Raw genomic sequence first — 17,248 nt, forward strand, 5'->3', positions numbered from 1 at the left:
TCTTTTTCTGGAAGGTTGCCTATTTTCACTTCATTTAGTTGTTTTTCTGGGGTTTTATCTTGTTCCTTTTCTGGTACATAGCCCTCTGCCTTTTCATCTTGTCTATCTTTCTGTGAATGTCTATAATTCTATTAGTCCTATTTTTCAGATGAGAATAGTGAAGCTAACAAAAGATAAATGACTTGGGTCAGGTCATAAAGCTGGTGAATAAACATAGATAAGACTAATCTTAGGTCAGTTTGATATACAAGTTAGGGATCTTAGCCATTGTACTTCTAAATAATGTTTATAAATGCAAAGTCTCCTTCAACCACCCACTTGTAAAGTAAAGCCTATTTCAGAATACCCTTACCTTTCCCATGTGTTCCTTTCCCATGCTATAGCTAGTACAATCCATATGTGTGTATATGAATGTATGTGTATGAGTACACAGACACACATATCTGACAAGCCTACACATATCTGACAAGCCTATATACACAGGCAGTACACAGCAATGCCCTGTGAATCCAGGATTGGAGCATAGTATATAGAACCTAGAAATGGATTCATCACAAGAGTTGTCAGATTGGGCTTCCCTGGTGGTGCAGTGGCTAAGAATCCTCCTGCCAATGCAGGGGACACGGGTTCAATCTCTGGTCCAAGAATATCCCACATGCCATGGAGCAACTAAGCCCATGCACCAAAACTACTGAGCCTGTGCTCTGGAGCCCATGAGCCACAACTACTCAGCTTGTGTGCCACAACCACTGAAGCCCGTGTGCCTAGAGCCCGTGCTCCACCACAAGAGAAGCCACTGCGGTGAGAAGCCCGTGCACCTCAACGAAGAGTAGCCCCTGCTTGCCGCAACCAGAGAAAGCCCATGTGCAGCAACAAAGACCCAATGCAGCCAAAAGTAAATAAATAAATAAGAGGGTTAACATAAATTATATTAAGAAAAAAGACACAACTTAAAAAAAAGAGTTGTCAGACTATGAAAGGAATGTTACAAGGTTTATGGAGTTGCTTTAGATGATGATGATGATGACAATAATAATTTCAATTGAAAAGGTTTTCTACTGAGTCCCAAGCTCAGGACTTTGCACAAAATAGTTTTCCCGCAAATATTTACTTATTCAATGACTAGATCTTATATCTTGAAGCACATTTAAGACTACCAATTTAAAGGCAGAAGAACTACTGAAATCATCCCTCAAAAGGATTTATGATTTCTAGAATCTTTATCTCATTTGCCCTTACTCCTAATAATCATTGTATTTCCATGGAATAAAAGGGAACTTGATGATTGGGGAGGCAAGTGGAGGGGAGTATACACTCATGAAATAGCCTTGGCCATTAGAGGGAAAGTAAATTTGAATAAGAACAATAATCAATCCTAGAAAATTTAAAAGTATTTAGGTGGTTTTTCAGGTGAGGAAAGCTAAATAAGTTAACCAAAATATCCCAAGGTATCTGATGTATATACAATTAGCCTTCAAAGTTCGAGAAGCATTTCCTTACTCAACCTCTCTCATTGCAGGGCACTGAGACCCCTGAGTAACAGCTTTTAGGATTGCAGGATGTTACAGCTGGATGCCGGATTTAGAGTTAAGCTAACTTGCCCACCCATGCATCAGATGAAAAAAAGAAAGAAAAGAAAAGAATAAATAAGTTTCTTAGGGTTTTTTTCCACCAGGCAATAGAAAAATATGAGCTGTTCAATATCTACCACTGTTTCAATATCATATTTGATAAAAACAAGCCATTTTGACAGGAGCTGACCCAAGAAAATAAGCAAAAGACAACTTTATTTTTCCTCCATGGCCTATTCAAGCACAAAACATGGATATATTTTTTTCCTCTACTTCTTGTATTGAATTTGGGGCAGGTACCATATTTTTTCTTCCATTTTTTAGAATATAAAGTAGTCTTTTTGTAATTTGTAGAAAGAGTCTTGTTTCTGTGATTAAAATCTGCAGCCCAGTGCATGTATCCTAAACCTGCCAACTCTTAGCTAATTTAGAGATTCTCCCCCTGCAGGTTGATACAGTTTTTATCCCAGACACCTATAGTGGGCAAGGGGATTGTGGTCAACTAATTCTCCTTTTCCTTGCTCCATCTCTGTCCCCTTTGAAGGGCTTGGTTTTTGACTCCTCTAAGGTGGGCCTTGGGGAAGGAAGAGAAAAGTGAAAGCACAGTATTTGGTGGTCAGGACCATTGTAGTCTGTTCCTGGCTGATACTGAAAGCTGTTTTTTTCTTTCATCGGGAGTTTCAGGACCTCTAACTGGAACCTTTTACAAAATTGACTCATCGTTGGGGGTTGAAGATAGGGAGGGTAAGTACACATACACATTAAAATTTTTCTTCAATAAATTCATTCTCCTGGTCTTTTTAATCTAGGTCTTTGTAGAAGTTGAAGTTAGGAACACTAACTGGAAAAACTAGCTTCTCAATCCTATAGCATTCCCTTTAAATGGCCTACTATCTGTCTCTGAGCACCTATCCGAATTTTTCTGATCCTTGGTATCTCAGACAAAACTGAGATAAAGAACATACATTTTTTAACAGCTCCTACTAACAGTGGTTGTGTTGTGAGTGTTCTGAAGATCTATTATAGTCTATCACGAGGCTTGTAAATGGATTTTAAGGAGGACACTTAGGTCATTGCTCTACTTTCCAACTAAATAGTTATAAACTCGGTGCTTTTTAACTTATTAGAGCTCAGGCATGTCTCTTGAGAAAGTGATGAAAACTATATGGATCTATTGTGACCACTTAGAGGGGTGGGACAGGAAGGGTGGAAGGGAGATGCAAGAGGGAGGGGATATGGGGTATATGTATACATATAGCTGATTCACTTTGTTGTACAGCAGAAACTAACACAACATTATAAAGCAATTATACTCCAGTAAAGATGTTAAAAAAAAAAAAACAAGACTATATGGATCTATACCCTGGGGAAGTAAACATAAGCTCTGATTTTTCAGAATATTTGCGGGGTGGGGTACGTAATACAATGGCTCCACGAGGTCCATCCATAGACTCTACACATAGACTTTGGATCAAAAAAAAAAAAGAGAAGAAAAATCCCTGTCTTGGCTGCTCTTCTTTTCTCTCAACCTCCTCTCTCCCTTCCATACCCTTTCCTCCTATCCTCCTTCCCTAATTTCCTTCCTTCCATACATACTTCCTTCCTTTCTTAAAAAAAATAATTAAGTCCTTTCTTAATAATTAAGCCCCCATTAGTTGGGGGCCATGCAAGGAAGACATCTGCATGAGATAGCAGTGGTGGCTGGGCAGAGACGGAGAGCCCAGATGAGAAAGGTGGCCCAGTGGGCTTGGGATTGAGCCAACAAGTACATATATTGAGCAAAATGGGAGCCAAGTTTCTCAATGCTGGAAAAGGAAGCTACAAATATGGAAAGAGGCAAAACTGTAATAAACCCTGTGCTGTTAGACTGGAATTAGTGGAATCAGCATAAATTCATTATATTAGTTTTCTATTGTTGCTGTAACAAATTACCGCAATCTTATATTTTGTAAGTCAGAAGTTCAATATGGGTCTCACTGGGCAAAATTAAGGTATCAACAGGACTAGATTCCTTTCTGGAAGCTTTAAGGGACCATTTTTTCCCCTTCCTTTTCCAACTGCTAGAGGCCACCCACATCCCTTGGTTCATAGCCCCTTTCCTCTATCTTCAAAGCCAGCATCTGTGGGTCAAGTCTTTACACTGCATTACTCTGACCTTCTGTAGTCACATCTCCTCAGCCTCCCTTCTTCTTCTGCCTCCCTATTCCATTTTTAAGCATCCTTGTTACTACATTGGGCCCACCCAGATAATCTGGGATAACTTCTGTATCTTAACGTCAGCAATTAGCCATCTTAATTCCACCTGCAAATATAATTCCCCTTTGCCATGTAACGTAACATATTCATAGCCTCCAGGGATGTGGATATCTTTGGTGGTGGTGGTGTGCGTTTTCTCTCTACCACATTCATGATGTTCAATATACAGAGAAATAGATATAGATAGAGGTAGAGGTAGAGGTAAATACATACATATATTCCCTAGCTCTGTTCATTGAGAGGGTCTGGGCACAGCAATACCCAACATCTCCTAGGGTTGTATGCCCCAGAAAGCAGACTTTGAACATTTAGTAGGGAGTGCTTTGGGAAATTATACTTGTGGAAGGAAGAGAAAAGAAGCAGGACTGGGCAAAGGGAGAAATTAAGCTGGTATGCAGACCCCATGAAGGCCTCAGCTGACCTCACAGGAAACGGGATAGTAATTTAGAATATTCCTAATTTGGAGCAAGGAGCCCAAGCCTTTAATAACAAGTCATTCATTGCACGGACACTTCTAATAGCAAACATGACCTTGGGCAAGATAGCTTTCTTCAGTTGAGGTGACAGCTAAAAGGGTTTGACAGACAAAGGCTGTTTGGGGACAGCACTCCCAGAGCAGCTAGGATCTGTGCAGTATATTACATCATCCAGCACAGTGAGTACATCTTATATTCATATCTTAGTTTCAAAATACCATCCTCCACTAAAATGAACAAAGAATCTTGGGAAAAATGGCTGATGCCAAAGCTCTGGGGAAAGAGAAGTACAAGATGAGCCTAGAACATCTTATTGTGCCAACAGTAAAGCAGAGCTCAGAGAACCATGGAAACATGTTTAAAAAAAAGGGGAATCCATCTTCAATGGGATCCTTCCTACTGGCCAAATCTAAGATAATTTAAATAAATAAAAATAATAACAGATTATACTACTTTACATTAAATAGAAATCCATGATTTCATACTGGTACAACTTAAGGGAATAAACAAATGGGAAGAAGAGAAAGCTTCTCATTACAGCAAAATGCCAAGCAATACATTTCAAACAAATGATGGAATTTTTTAAAACACTATTTCAACCATCAGAGTAATAATTAAATCAGTCAAATACAAAATAAATTGACGGTAAGACTAGTGGATGAAAGTCTGAAGATGAATGGGGATGTTTATATATATCTTAAAATATCTCCCCACAGAACACTTATTCATTTCAAAGAGAAAAAGAATAGCTCTGCAAAAGAGAAATTTGGCAAAAATCGTGTTGATCGAGTGATTAACATCACCAGTAATGGTTCAAATTGAAATTGTGTACCAATCGATAGAATGCAATAAAAAGAACACATCATTCTGTAATATTTCTGCCCCCCAAAAGGCTTAACTAGAATCTAATTATCAGAAAAGATCAGACAAATCCAAATTGAGGGACATTCTATAAAACTGTTGGCTTTAATCTTCAAAAGTATCAATGTTATGAAAGTCAAGGAGAAACTGATGAACTGTTCCAAATTGAAGGAGACTAAAGGGACATGTGGACTAAATGATCTTAGATTTAATTCTTTTGCTACAAAGAGTATCACTGGGGCAACTGATAGAAATTGAATGTGTTCAGTGGATTTGGTAGCAGGGAGTAGATAGTATCAATGCTAAATACCTAACTTGTATCGTCATACCATAACTATACAGGATAAAATCATGGTTGTAGGAAAACATGCTTAAGTATTTAGGGGTAATGGGGCAACATGCCTACAACTTATTCTGAAATGATTCAGTGAGGGGAGAATAGCTCTTTGTTCCACAACTTTCTAAAGTATTTCAGAATAAAAAGTCAAAAAGAAAAATTTGTCTTAAACATTTCTAAACAGATAAAACTCAGTCATTTCTGATACCCTTTTGAAGAGGTCATTACAAATGTTAACATTTCTGTTTACAGAATGGGGAAACCAAATGGAAAATATTGATAACTTTACCCAAAGTCAAAGAGTAGTACTTGTCAGACCTGGAATTATAGCCCTAGTTGCTAATATCAGGTTGGCCAAAAAGTTTGTTTGGTTAGTGAATACGTTGTTCAATAAAATTCTTGGTGAAAATGAAAAATGTACCTTTTTACTTAAAACCGAACGAACTTCTTGGCCAACCCAATACTTTAAGAAAGACTTCTCTTCAGACATTACCATGTTAAAAATAAGAAGAGAAAAGAAGAAAAAAAAAAAGGGAAAAGGAAAAAAGTGAGAATAAACTATTCTCTTCCCTGTTTAACCTGATATTAAAAATGACATGTTCAGGGCTTCCCTGGTGGCGCAGTGGTTGAGAATCTGCCTGCCGATGCAGGGGACGCGGGTTCGTGCCCTGGTCTGGGAGGATCCCACATGCCGTAGAGCAACTAGGCCTGTGAGTCACAACTACTGAGTCTGCGCGTCTGGAGTCTGTGCTCCGCAACAAGAGAGGCTGCGATAGTGAGAGGCCCACGCACCGTGATGAAGAGTGGCCCCCGCTTGCCACAACTAGAGATAGCCCTTGCACAGAAACGAAGACCCAACACAGCAAAAATAAATAATTAGTAAACTCCTACCCCCAACATCTTAAAAAAAAAAAAAATGACATGTTCATTTTGTGGTGGCTTTTCAGGTATGTTCAAGTACAATGATAAAGAGAAGACACTGATGAAATGTGAAAGTATTTAGTAACAGTGTTTGATTCATGCATCACCCTCATCCCCCATACTATAGTTGGAAGGGTCATTACAGCCCATTACCAAATTACTTGCAGTTATCCCTTGTTCTTATAGTTAATACAGTGAACCTTCATTTGTATAAATGCTATTAGCATATTTCAAACCACATTCTGATCTTTTTTAGGAGTGACTGTTGCCTAGTTAAAGTATATCAACTTGGAATATTTTTTTTCCTCCCTTCCAGTTATTCCTGGGCAAAGTTTAGCTTTCAGACCTGGTAGCAGATTCAGAATGAGGAAAGTGCTATAGCAAATTTATACTCATATAAGAATACGAGCTGCTAAACTGTGAATTTTTAAATTTGTTTTAAAAATTGATTTATTTTACTTATTTTTATTTTTGGCTGCATTGGGTCTTTGTTGCTTTGCGTGGGTTTTCTCTAGTTCTGCGAGTAGGGGCTACTCTTCGTTGTGGTATGCGGGCTTCTTGTTGCAGTGGCTTCTCTTGTTGCGGAGCACGAGCTCTAGGTGTGCGGGCTTCAGCAGTTGTGGCACGAGTGCTCAGTAGTTGTGGCTTGCGGGCTATAGAGTGCAGGCTCAGTAGCTGTGGCGCACGGGCTTAGGTGCTCTGAGGCATGTGGGATCTTCCCAGACCAGGGCTCGAACCTGTGTCCCCTGCATTGGCAGGCGAATTCTTAACCACTGCACCACCAGGGAAGCCGTAAACTGTGAGTTTTTCTGAGGCTAGAAAGTTACTTTTATTTATCTCTGTATTCACAGAACCCAGCATAGCACTTGGCAGAATTTGGTCCATTGCCTGCCATCTTCACCTGAAAATCTCACTGACATCACAAATTGTATATGTCTAATATTAACTCATTACTTTTATGATTCCAAAACCTTCTCTTCTTTGTAAGGGCACCAAATCAACCCACATATTCAAGCCCAAATCCTGGAAGTCATCCTCAAAGTATCTGTCTCTCTCTCTCACCAACCACCTGCTGCCATATCCTATCAATCCAAACTCCTGGATATCTCTCACATCCATCCATATACCCATATACCAGCTTAGTCTGTGCTACCATCATTTTACATGTGAACAACTTTAATAATATCCCAACCAGTTTCCCTACATATGTATTTGTTTTCTTCAATCCCTTCTTCATAAAACAGTTATCCTTTGTAACACAAATCTGCTCTAGTTGATCCATAGCTTAAAGCCCCTTCAATTTCTTTTCAATATCTATCAAAAAAAATGAACTTTTAACCGTGTCCTGTGTAATACGGTCCCAGCCTATTCCTCCAACTTATATTATACTTCTCACTTCCTTATTCTTATCACTTTGGCCACACTTTGTTACCCTGTTGAGGTCTTCTTGTACGGTGTTCCTGCTTCCTGCAATGTTCTTACCCATACTTCCTATACTTTAATTCACTAACATGAGTCCTACTTATCCATCAAATCTCAGATTATCAATTACTTACCTTTCCCCAGCTACCTCAGGTCAGTTCCCCTATTTTATTCTTATTGCAAATTTTATTCACAAATAACACACTGTAATTATTCTTGTCAGGTTTTCCAATAGCCTCCATATTGCCAAATGCAATGGTAATTTCTCAGTTTTTGTCTTGCTCTATTCCCTGGACATAGTTGATTACTCGTTCTTCTTGATATATTTTCTCCCTTTGGAGTCTTTCTCTTGGTTTTCCACCTGTCTCACTGGTCATTTTTAAAGTCTCCTCTTTGTCCTGATCAATAAATATTGGAATTCCTCAGGACTCAGTCCGTAAGACTTTTTCTCTGATCTATTTACCTAACTCTGTAGCATGTGTTTCTATGATCCTATAGTTTTAAAAGCTTTCTTTAATAAATCTTTCCCTATCTAAATTATAATGTATATAAAGTGACAGAGATGTTCAATTTATCCTTTTCTATATGAATAACCATTTTATTCTGCTTAGTTGGAAGTAGTCTCTCCTTTCTCCACTTGTCTGACACACTATTCATAAGCTGAAGTTCTGTATATTTGTATGCTGTACATTTGCAAGTCTTAAGAAGAGACAAGAGATGCACACAATGTTAACTTTTGGGGCAGAGTAAACTCATGCACTAATAAAATATGGCCCAGTGAAAGCCCTGAATTCTGATCAATCATATTGACATTTTTTTTTTTTTTTTCTCGTTGGAGAGGTGCTGACTATTAGAGAGTTGGAGGCAATAAACATGAGAAGAGGGGCAGTGAGGCACCCTCTTCACGGCAGTAATAGTTCATAACCAACAACCTTAGTACATCTATACACACTTCATTCCCAACCTCTTCTTTCTGTTAAGCTGAGACCATCTTATCTAACACTTTTTGTATTGGTAATGGGTCTAAGCTATTACCAGTGAAGAAGGAAAAAAAGGAAATGTGTGATGGAGATGGGAAAGAAAAGAAAAAAAGAAATATAAAAAGTCTTGACCATTTACAGGACTATTTGAGAGGATGTTTTCCTTCCTTGGTTCCCAGATTGCAGGGGCTTTGCAAGGGCTTTCCCATGATACAAACTTTTCTTGCTCATACGGTTCTCTTTCTGATTCAAATGTATTACCCTGGTTTCCCCATCCCCTATAGTGCAACCTAATAAATTAGTTCATGTTCATATGTTAGTAGCTACAGTTGCCAACCTCAAAGTGAACAGTGGGCAGGCCCTGGACTAGGGTCGGGACACCTGAGTTTATGTTCCAACTTAAGCCCACAGTTGGGACTGTGCTACACAAGTCATCCGATCTCTCTGAGACTTAGTTTTCTCCTTCCTAAAATGGGAATACTACTCTTAGCTATTTCTGTGAACATTAAATGAAATAACAACCGATGTTAAATGGCTCTGCACTCCACAAGAGACTTTTAAAAGTTCTAAACCCTAGTTACAAATAAAAAACATATAGGGAGATTTAAAAATATACAATTTTGAGCTTCACCCCAGATATTCTGCACAGATGGTATGTGGGAATCTGTATTTTTATAACAAGTCTCCCAGGTAAGCAAGGTGTGTCTGGTCTGTAAAATTTGTTGTTTTAAAAAGTGTGCTATAAAGGCTTGAGAAATGAGGGTATTTGAGGGTAACAGCATGAAAGTTTGTTTCTCCGTCAGCTGGCAACTTTATAAGAGATTTTTGAGTTGGGGACAGCCTGTTTCGTATCTCAGAAGAGGTGACACTCCAAGGCCTGCTGTCATTTCACGGGATCATTCTGGAGGTGCTGGAGGCTGATCTTGGGACCAAGGCTGAAAGCATCAGCTTGTCCTGAGCATAGAGCAGAGCCACAGGATTGATGTTATATTTTATAGTGTTCCCAGGTTTGAGACAAGCTGTAAGACTTTTAATGGGCTTAAAAGCTTGGCTCTGATAAAGTACCACTTAACACAAATTAACAGGATAGACAAATGATCTCAGAGAAACAGCCTCTTCACTTGGCTTTTGATAGACTCAGAAGTTGAGAAACATGAACAGGGAACATCAAGGGGGAGAGGTCAGCTGAGATAAAACTCTAATCCAGTTGTTCCTGTTTTAGCTTGTCTCTCTGATAATAGTTCACAGTCATTCACTCAACAAACAGTCACTGTGACTCTAATCTAATCAAGGCATGCTTTTAGCCATGGAGGGCTTATTCTTTGTCCTCAAATTGCTTATAAGCTAGTCAGAGAGGGGAAGCACGGGCATATATGTTTTTAACCTACCTTAAGAAGTGATAAGTATTCTGAAATAGCTAGAAGATCACACCAGTTTGGATGGGTGGAAATCAGGGAAGTTTAGCCAGAAAGTAGGAATTTGAGCTCTTTGAAGTAAGTTTTATAGTAAGTTTTATAATACTCCCAAATCTGTCTCAAGTAAAAAGTAAGGATTTTAAAATGCAGAGTTACAGAAATATGCTCCCCAAGGCAGGCAGGGAGAAAAGAAGAGTTACTGAAGCTTCTCTTGGGTAAGAGGAGATAGGGGTGGTGCTGGTGGCTGGGGGATGGAAGAATCTGAAGAAGACTCAGGAAGAGTTTTAAAGGAAGAAAGGAATGGAATTTAGTCTGGACTCAGAGATGGGAGTAAGATAAAAGCCAAAGGAATTTATTTATTTTTGGTAGAGCAGACAAGGGGAGGAGAATTAGAGATGGAGTAGATATGTTGATATCACTATAATTTTTCATAGGATAGAGGTCATGGTTTGCAAAAAAAAGGTCTTTTATTCAGTAATATATCTAGATAAGTAATTCTGCCACGCCTTGGCTTATCTTCCTGATACAGAAATCTTTTTTTAGAAAACAGGAAATACATGATTTTAACAAATGTGTCCCTTGGTGGAAAGCCTCCTGCTACTTCCCTTACTATCATGGTAGGCTAAATAGGAACAATTTTTCTCTCTTCAACAAGCTTAAAATAACTTCTTCTAAATGGCCCAGGGTAGGAACCTGAGTCAATGAGAAGATGTGGCAACATCAGTGGTGGCCTGGTCACTGAGGTGGGAGGAGTATTTCTCCAGCATGGTGATGAGGCTGGGGAGGATGAAGACAGTGGTAGATTGTGGTGCCCGTGTTAGGGAAGCCGATTAGTTTCAGTCTCTGTCATCTGATAGCTGTGACCTTGGGTTAATGACGCAAGCAGTACAGTTTCATTTAGTTGATTCATCTGTAAAATGGGAACACAACCTACTACCCACCAAGGTTATTTTAGGAATTAAAGTGAGATAGTTTATGTCAAGTGCTTGGCATGGTTCTAACGCATAATAGTACCCTAATAAATGATAGTCATATTACTACTGATAAATCAATGTGCTTGATCTTGATTCATCTCCTAAGTTTTGGAATTCATAACCCTTTCTTCCAGGAGTCTTATTCCTGGGCTCTGAAATATTTCTCAGACATTCTAGAAAATTTGGTAACTATTTAGAGTGGAGGGTGGGGAGAGGAAGGAAGCATTTGTTTCTACCAAGTGGGAGCCATTCTCTTTTCAGATCCAGGATTTTGCCCAGCAAGACCTGCTCTGCCTATTCACAGCACCCAACAGCTTGTTCTGTCATGCCCAAAAGATGAATGATTACACAGGCCCTCGGCACTCCACTCACAAGCTGTCCATTCCTATAGTAAAACCTGCTTGGGACTGTGGCAGGAGGTACAGGGGCATGTTTAGGACTGGGGGGAGGCTGGGATGGAAACAGATGGTGGTTTGGCAGAGTGATTAAAACACTAGATATCTGTTTTAATGAACTGGCCACCCAGCAGATAAAATGCTGCAGTAGTAAGTCCCAGTCTTCTCAGGCCGTAATTACAGTCTTATTTACGGAGTGTGTTTGCTGCTGGTCAAACCATGCATTTTCCACTGTCCCCTTGAATGTCATGGGGTGTAGAATTATAATGGAGAGAGAGACATTTAGAAAAGCAAGAAGAAACAGATCAATTGGTTCCTTCCAAAGGTTGTACCAATCTGGAAGATCCACTGAGCAGTCAAATTTTCTGTATGACCTTTGTTGAGTCACTTGACCTTTCTGGGCTTCCTTTCCTCTGTTAGGAAAATGCAGCTGGCAATCCCATCTCCTAGCTACCTCATGGTTAAGTAAAGATGAAGAGGGACTTCCCTGGTGGTGCAGTGGTTAAGAATCTGCCTGCCAATGCAGGGGACACGGGTTCGATCCCTGGTCCGGGAAGACCCCACATGCCGCAGAGCAACTAAGCCCGTGTGCCACAACTACTAAGCCTGTGCTCTAGAGCCCAGGAGCCAAAACTACTGAGGCCCACATGCCACAACTACTGAAGACCGTGCGCCTAGAGCCCGTGCTCCGCAACAAGAGAAGCCACCGCAATGAGAAGCACGCATACCGCAACAAAGAGCAGCCCCCACTCTCAGCAACTAGAGAAAGTCCGCGTGCAGCAACAAAGACCCAACACAGCCATAAATAAACAAATAAATATTAAAAAAAAAAAAGATGAAGAGATGAGGTTCAGGTCATAAGTCACTTTGGAAGAAAGATAATATGGTAACCATTAAACTGTGTTGTAAAGTGACCAGCAGGGAACCAAAACAATCTGATACGCAACTGTTGACCTTCAGGCTGAGAATGATTTTTATGCATTTGGAAGCTAATATTTCCACCTGCAAATTAGGACTATTATGTGTAATAATGACTTAATGTCCTCCACTTAGCAGGAGGACAAGAAAAAACCCACTGACATTTCCCTGCCTGCAAAAGCTAATTTGGAGTTGTATATTAATTAACTGTATTGATGCAGAACAAACCAATTGGAATTAAGAATCCCAGGTTAATGACAGTCTTTCCAATTTCGTGGCTGAGGTAATTCTCCCTGGATTTGTATATTTCTATTTTTTTTCTTTCTTTTTTAGGCACACTAGCCTTAGAATGATAAAATTGTCATTAAACACAATTTCTCATATCTCCAACATTTCCTTTATGAATCTCAACTTCTTTATCTGTAAAATGGGAATTACTGAACACATTAAAAGATTACTGGGGATCAAGTATAATAGGTGTGAAAATACTTGGTAAATTATAAAACATTATAACCATACTAGTCATTCATTTTATTATTACAATTATTATCAGGTTTCCTTTTTGTGAATTTTAAATGAGATTGAGTGAAAGCAAAGTATTAAATAACTATGTTAATATTTGAAGGTGCTTTTTTTTAACATCTTTATTGGAGTATAATTGCTTTACAATGGTGTGTTAGTTTCTGCTTTATAACAAAGTGAATCAGCTATACATATACATATGTCCCCATATCTCCTCTCTCTTGCGTCTCCCTTCCTCCCACCCTCCCTATCCCACCCCTCTAGGTGGTCACAAAGCACCGACTTGACCTCCCTGTGCTATGCGGCTGCTTCTCACTAGCTATGTTTTACATTTGGTAGTGTGTATATGTCCATGCCTCTCTCTCGCTTTGTCACAGCTTACCCTTCCCCCTCCCCGTGCCCTCAAGTCCATTCTCTACATCTGCATCTTTATTCCTGTCTTGCCCCTAGGTTCTTCAGAACCATTTTTATTTTATTTTTTTAGATTCCATATGTATGTGTTAGCATACGGTATTTGTTTTTCTCTTTCTGACTTACTTCACTCTGTATGACAGACTCTAGGTCCATCAACCTCACTGCAAATGACTTAATTTTGTTTCTTTTTATGGCTGAGTAATATCTGAAGGTACTTTTAAAACATTACTTGATAAAAAGCCAAAGAAAATGCCACAAATATTACGTGATAAATGTATAAATTAATCTTCTAAACTGTGGTACACTGGTAAGTCTTGATCTATCTTGAGGGTATTACAATCAGTGTCTTAATAATAATAACTAAGGTACAAGAGTTTGCAATGACTTGCTTTTTATGATCACTTAGATTGAAGTTTACACATTATACTGCCACTCACTTGAATTCCAGTATGCTCTCTTGAGTGGGTGTGGGAAAGAAGTGGATTTATAGCTAACTGGGTGGCAATTTCACACAACCTTGAGTAAGGCCCCAAGGATGTGTTTCATGTTAACATTGAGAACTCATGATCTAGTCAGTTAAGTGACTTACATAACTTTGAAGATTATTATTTTCAATTAAAACACTATAAAAATTCTAATGGGTCTATTAGGCTGATAGGCAGGCTTTTTCTGAGAATAATTTTGATGTCGTCTTCTGCATAACAATCGCTTGAGAACAAAGGTAACTTCTAGCTCATAAATCATAATGGCCCTAAGTCACAACTGATATTTAGGATGCTTTCTTAGCAGCTCAATATTTAGACATATCAGCTTCACAAAATTTAAGTAAAAAACAACAGTAACAACCACTAAACTTAAGTCAAATGACTGAAAATTGCTCCTCAGTTTCATTGCTTTGTAGTTGCATGACCTGAAGTTACTTATTCAATATTTCTGAGCCTTTGTATTCTCAGTTATAAAAGGTAAATTATATAAAACAATGAGCAGGATTTTGGCACAAATTAAATATTAGAATATGGGACATTACAAACTGTAACAAAGTACTGCTGTCATTACCAATAACATCATTATGTTTTCCAGTGATATGTTTTCAGTGAATTGGGTGTAACTAGGGGAGGCATTGTTAGGGGATACTGTGGGGAAAATGGCTTTGATATTTACCAGGGAGGGTGGTGATTTAGAGTGAGGATATACTATCTAGTGCTGGCTCTTCGGAGGTGGAATTCAAAGTGTGTTTGTAGAAATTTCTTATTTTAGGTGACCCTCGTTTTTCCTCAAGGTACAATTGTTCTCATAGGTTCAATTAAGCAATAAATCTTCTAGTCACTCCTGGAAGAGAAGTGAGATGGATAAGAGAAATTCAAGTCTCCTGACCTGTAGCTGTTGTTGTTGTTTAGGATGTTCTCTTGTTTTTTTTAAGCTCCAAGAAGAGGGGATTTGGTTTAACTAGTGGTGGCTCAGTGGTTGTAAATAATCTGCCTGGGTCCTAAGAATTTTTTTCAGATAATCACTCCCTCCTCTGTGATATATTTCTAATGCATTCTTATTTATAATATATATTATAATTGCCTATTAACATGACTGTCTTCTCTATTAGACTATAAGCTCCCAGAGGCATGAGCCATAATTTAATTATCTCTTTTTTTTCAGTGCTTACAATAACATTTGTAGTATAGTGGATACCCAAATCTTATTTGCTGAATGTGAATTTATAAGATTGAGCATTTGCTAGCTGTCACTCAAAGATCACTGGTATTTTGAGACAGAGACAAATAAGAGAAATGAATGGGATAATTCAAACATTTAATATCGGCTGTAATATCTCCTGATATACTTAAATTGAAAACAGAATTAGCTTGCTCTAGCTACAGATTTCAAAATTAATTAAAATTATTTTCCACTTTTTCAGGAAGAGGAACATAATCTTGTAAGCTGCGTGTTCAAAGCACTGTTCACTAAATATGTCAGAGAAAGCCATGAGATGAGAGTAGTAGGTATATTAGAATTTACCAGCATCTGTTACCAAGTCAGATGTAACGGGGAAAATACTTTTTAAGAGGGCTCCCCAGGTTAAGTTTATGTGTGAAATACTAAATATAGTGTATCAACTTCTTAGAGAATCACAGTCCATGTTAAAGACCCAGTGAAGTCTTGCATTTCCTAAGCATTTTTTACTGTTAAATCAATTTTTTCAAATAATAAAACAAGGAGATTTACAAACCAAATTTAATAATGAGAAAAATCAAGGCAACCGTGAGTAAGTAACATGTCCATTGTTACTCACGCTATTGAGACACAGGGGTAACATAATGTGTGTGTGCGCACGCACACACACATGCCCTATGTTACGGAAGCTGCAACTCCTGGATTTAAAAAAAACTCAGACGATTTATGGTCTCTTTGTATAACAGTAAGACTGAAGAAGAGAAACATGTCAATAGGTCTAGGGTGATGTTCCTGAAAGTTGTAAAAATAAGTTTTGAAAATGCAGCATGAGGTCACTACATCTTCTTAGAGATATAAGGCAAAATCCTCTAGAGTGCCAATTCTAAGACCATCTTCACTCTATCTGCAGGACCTATTACAGTGTTTGATGTGTAACAGCAACTCAAGAAACATGTGGAATGAATGAAAACATACATTTAGGGCCATTGCATTCTGTGGTCATAAAGCTGCCCACTTATCCACCAGACCAAAACTTAATTATCTTCCAAGGTCCAGATCCAAATCTTATTTCCTCTTCTAGTACCAGGGGAGGAAACAATAAGTATCTTCTGTATGATGAAAAGAATAATAAAAATGGTTATGGAGACTATGTATTGAGCCACCAACATGTGCCAGCCTTTCTAAATAAAGTCCCTCTAATTCTTACAACATATAGAAAACAGACCATGTTCTTCCTGTTCCCCATTTGGGGAAATAGGATCCCACAAAGGTAAATAATATGTCCAAGTTTACAGAGCTAAACATTGATAGATCCAGGATGGGAAAATGGTTTCTCTGCTTCCAGACTCTGCTTCTCTAACTATGCCATGCTGTTTCCCACACTTTAAAAAAGCAATGTAATACACTATTTAAAATAGGCATTATTTGCATTATTGAGCAGCTGTATGTCTCTCTAAATTGACTTGTCTTCCATACTGCATGGAAATAGTATCTAATCCATATTAATTATAAATAATAACCCTGTGTTTTAAATACTGGCTAGCTGATGAGTAGTGCTGAGCTAATTTTTTAGTAAGTGATGATGGTTAAAACTTTTGACAGGCAATCATATCTGAGCAAAAAGCCCAATATTAAAACTCTGGTATTTAAAGTCTTGAAGGGACCTTAAAAATATTTGGTCCAGTGTTTTTTAATGAGAGTGCTGTTTGAGTTTTGGGAAGAGTGGTCTTTGCTGTGCAGGCCTGAAAAGGGCTCAATATTTAGCATCCTTGCCTTTTCCCCTGCTCAAGGCCAGTAGCACTTCTGTCATTATGACAACCAAAAATGATACTTCACATGAAAATAAGTCTCCCATGCATTTAAAATGCCCCTTTCTGATTGTCCAAGTCCATCCTGTGTGGAGCCTGTGAGTACAGAGATTATTGGTGATCTATGCAAGATCACACAGTAGTTAAGGAACATAGTCAGGACTGTTCCATGTAATAAAAACATCTACTATTTACTGAGGACCTGTGTGCCAGGCCCTGTACTAAGGAGTTTATGTTATCATCTTCTTTGTTCCTCGTAACAACACAATAAGCACGTATTGTGCTCACAAGTAAAACAAGCACAGAAGTACCA

The sequence above is a fragment of the Orcinus orca genome, chromosome 6, assembly GCF_937001465.1.
Source record: "Orcinus orca chromosome 6, mOrcOrc1.1, whole genome shotgun sequence".
In the NCBI taxonomy this organism is placed as follows: Eukaryota; Metazoa; Chordata; class Mammalia; order Artiodactyla; family Delphinidae; genus Orcinus; species Orcinus orca.